Consider the following 4,735-nt stretch of genomic DNA (forward strand, 5'->3'; position numbering starts at 1 on the left):
GAGAAATCAAATTAAACCACATTTGGATTAAGAAAGTGGATGCAATTAGATATAGGAAATATTTTTATTTTTATTTTTATTTTTGAGATAGAGTCTCACTCTGTCCCCTAGGCTGGAGTACAGTGGCACCATCTCAGCTCACTGCAACCTCTGCCTTCTGGGTTCAAGTGATTCTCATGCCTCAGCCTCCCAAGTTGCTGAGACTATAGGCAACCGTCACTATACCCAGCTAATTTTTGTATTTTTAGCAGAAACGGGGTTTCATCATGTTGGTAGGCTGGTCTTGAACTTCTGACCTCAAGCAATCTGCCCACTTCAGCTTCCCAAAGTGCTGGGATTAGAGGCGTAAGCCACCACACCTGGCCTTGGAAAAGGTTTTGAAATGAAAATACTATGGAGAACTTTACAGTGATAAATCAAAAATTCAAATTAAATGGACCATTTCAATACAATACTAAATATTTTTAAAATCATTCAAATAGACTCCCTTCCTCTCTTCTCCAAAAACAAAGTAAAATACATATTCATTCATTCAACAAATATTTATTAGCCATATTGTGAGGTATTGTGAGCTAGGATTAGAAAGATAATGTGCTTTCCCCTAAAACTATCTATAAATTCTATGTATTCCTAATCAAAATTTGAAAGAAATTTTAAAATAGGATTTATAAACTGATTCTAATGTTCTTCTGAAAATGTAAATGTGTGAGAATTTAAAATATTTTAGAAGTTAAACAAAGACTTGCCTTTAATAAATATTAAAACACATTACAAAAATGTCTACAGAGTCACAATTCTACAAAGACATTTCCCTCTGCATGTCAGAGGTGTTTGAACCGGAGTGATTCCATCTTGAATAGTATCTGGGCAAAATGAGGCTGAAACCTATGGGGTTGCCTTTTCAGGAGGTTAGGCCTTCTGTTACAGGATGAGATAGGAGGCTGGCACAAGATACAGGTTACAAAGACCTTGCTGATAAAACAGCACACGGTAAAAAAAAAAAGGCGGGCCAAATCCCACCCAAACCAAGATGGTGACAAAAGTGACTTCTGGTCACCCTCACTGCTTATTATATGCTATTTATAATATATTAGCATGCTAAGAGACACTCCCACCAGTGCCACAACAGTTTACAAGTGCCATGGGAAGGTGAGAAAGTTACCCTATATAATCTGAAAAGGGGAAGAACCCTCAGTTCCCAGAATTGCCCACCCCTTTCCCAGAAAACATATGAATAACTTTTGTTTAGTACATTATCAAGAAATAACTGTAGGTATGCTTTGCTGAGCAGCCCACACTGTTTCTGCTCTGCCTATGGTGTAGCCATGCTTTTATTCCTTTACTTTCTTAATGAACTTGCTTTCACTTTACTCTATGGACTTGCCCTGAATTCCTTCTTGTGCATGATCCAGGAACCCTCTTTTGGGGTGTGAATCAGTATCTGGCAACACCCTCACCCCAAAACCTGCTCAGAAATGTTACTGCCAGGATAGATCTGAAGTGGAGAGGAGATAGTGTAGAAAACAGGGAGGAGGATTTTTTACTTTTCACCTTTGTATATGTTTTCCATTGCTGCTATAACAAAACATAAACTTGGCAGTTGAAGCAACATACATTTATTTTACAGCTCTGGTCCAAAGTCTGAATTGGATCTTACTGGGCAAAAATCAAGGTGTCAGCAGAGTGTGTTCTTTTCTGGAGGTTCTAAGGGAGAACTTGCTTTCTTGCCTCTTCCAAGTGTCTAAATGCTGCCCACATTCCTTAGCTGGAGGCTCCATTCCTTCAGCCCTAAAGCCAGCAATGCTCAGTCTTCTTCACGTTGCATTACTCTGGTCCTGCGTCTTCTCCCTCCTTCTTTCACATTTGAGGACCCCTGTGATGACACTCAGTTCATTTAGATAATCCAGGGGAATCTCCCTATTTTAAAGTCAACTGATGAGTGATTTTAAGTCCATCTGCAATCTTAATCACCTTTTGCTGTGCAATGCAACATACTCAGTTTCCAGAGACTAGGATGTGGGCATCTCTGGAAGATCACTATTCTGCCTAGCACAACTAGAACTTTCTAAACTGTTTGTATTTGCTAACTTAGAAATATGTATTACTTTAATAATTTAAAATTAAGAGTACCTAATAGTGAGCATTTTTTAAAAACTATAACGACTCAGACTTACTTTCGTGTTATAATGATAAATAGGTTGATGTTGCAGGATCAGACAAATGAAACATTACCAAAAATAAATAAATAACTAAATAAAACCTGGCAATACAGAGACATAAATGGGCAGAATATAGCATTAGACAAAGGTCATATTTCAGGTCATGGAGGAAAAATAATGGACGATTTGTAAGAGGAAACTGGATGTCACCAGAAATAAAAGGTTTGATCTTTATGTCATACCACACAAGCAAATAAACCCATGGGGTTTAAAGACCAAAACTTCAAAAACATTAAAAGTAGCAGGAAAAAAAAAATGTAGGAAAATATACTAGCAAGTTTGGGTGTGATAAAAGTCTTCTAGGCTGGGCGCAGTGGCTCAAGCCTGTAATCCCAGCACTTTGGGAGGCCGAGGCGGGTGGATCACGAGGGCAAGAGATCGAGACCATCCTGGCCAACATGGTGAAACCCCGTCTCTACTAAAAATACAAAAAAATTAGCTGGGCGTGGTGGCGTGTGCCTGTAATCCCAGCTACTCGGGAGGCTGAGGCAGGAGAACTGCCTGAACCCAGGAGGCGGAGGTTGCGGTGAGCTGAGATCGCAGGCGGAGGTTGCGGTGAGCCGAGATCGCGCCATTGCACTCCAGCCTGGGTAACAAGAGCGCAACTCCATCTCAAAACAACAACAACAAAAAAACAAAAAAGTCTTCTTATACTGCAATCCATAAAGCATAAAACTTGATAATGTTAAAATCAGAGTCAAAATATAAGCAACAGGCTGAGAAAAAAATCCATAAAACTTGATAATGTTAAAATCAAAGTCAAAATATAAGCAACAGGCTGAGAATAAAAACGATTTGATAAAGTATAACAAAGAGTTAGTAGCTATAATCAATAAAGATCTTTTGCAATCTGACAAGAAGTCAACGCTATGAGAAAATGAGCAAAAAACATGAACAGGATGATTTTCAGAAGAAGAAATGTAATAGCAACACCTATGTGAAATCACATTCAAACTCACTAAGGAGGAATGGCAAATTACAAGGGAAAAACAGGTATTTCTGTAGGCCCACTTCGTTGGCTAAGAGCTCAGATTTTGGTGTGCAAAACCTCCTAGGTCTGCTGATTACTCACCGTGGAGCCTTGGACAAGCTAAATTCTGTACCTCATGTTCCCTATATGGAAAATAGGGATAGTAAAACTTTTAATTCTTTATTGTAAAGATAGAATAAGTTAATATATGTAAAGGTGTTTTGAAAAATGCATGGCATAATCAATAGGCGGCAATCCAATATTGTATTACGACATGTACACAAAGATGTACACACACACACACGTGTTGCAAGCTCACACACTTAGCACACTCACAAATTCCCCATGGGCCACAGGGTGCGATGGCTCATGTGTGTAATCCCAGCACTTTTGGAAGGCTGGGGTGGGTAGATTGCTTGAGCTCAGGAGTTCGAGACCAGCCTGGGCAACATGGTGAAACCCTGTCTCTACCAAAAATACAAAAATTTAATCAGGCGTGGTGGTGTGCATCTATGGCCATAGCTACTCCAGAGGCTGAGGTGGGAAAATTTATTTGAGTCTGAGAGACAGAGGTTGCAGTGAGCCAAGATGGCACCACTGCACGCCAGCCAGAGTGACAAAGTGAGATCCTGTTTCAAAAGAAAAAAAAAATTCCCCATGGCATTATTTGCCAAACAAAAACTTTAAATGAGATCCATAGGAAAGAAGTAAATTTTGTACCTCCAAAATACGGATAAATAGCTATTAAAAACAATAAGAATGATCTTGGGCACCAATAGAGGAAGATTCTGTAATAAAATAAGTGGAAAAAAAGCAAATCAGACTTCCATGAAATAATTCAAAGATGCTGTATGTAATACATAAATATACCCATATGTGCATAAGTATAACATGCATGGAACATATTATAAAAGGACTCCTTCAAATTGTCAGCAAAAGTGACTGTCAGGCAGGGAAGTAGGACAGGGGAGAGAGCCAAAGGGAGAGGGAGAGTTTATCAAATAAACTACATTCCTTTTTTTTTTTTTTTTTTTGAGATCAAGTTTTGCTCTTCTTGCCCAGGCTAGAGTGCAGTGGCACAATCTCGGCTGACTGCAACCTCCACCTCCCAGGTTCAAGCAATTCTCCTACCTCAGCCTCCCATGTAGCTAGGATTACAGGCACCTGCCACCATGCCTGGCAAATTTTTTATATTTTTAGTAGAGTTGGGGTTTCACCATCTTGGCCAGTCTGGTCTCCAACTCCTGACTTCAGGTGTTCCACCCACCTCAGCCTCCAAAGGTGCCGGGATTACAGGCATGAGCACTGTGCCCAGCCTTAATTCTTCTCCATTTTTTCTCTTAAAATAAGCATATGTTGTTTCATTTTTGTTTTTTGAGAGGTAGTCTTGCTTTGTTGCCCAGGCTGGAGTGCAGTGGCACAATCTTGGCTCACCGTAATCACCCCCCCAGTTTCAAGTGCTTCTGGTGTCTCAGCTTCCCAAATACCTGGAATTACAGGCACATGCCACCATGTCCAGCTAATTTTTGTATTTTTAGTAGGGATG

The sequence above is a fragment of the Callithrix jacchus genome, chromosome 20, assembly GCF_049354715.1.
Source record: "Callithrix jacchus isolate 240 chromosome 20, calJac240_pri, whole genome shotgun sequence".
In the NCBI taxonomy this organism is placed as follows: Eukaryota; Metazoa; Chordata; class Mammalia; order Primates; family Cebidae; genus Callithrix; species Callithrix jacchus.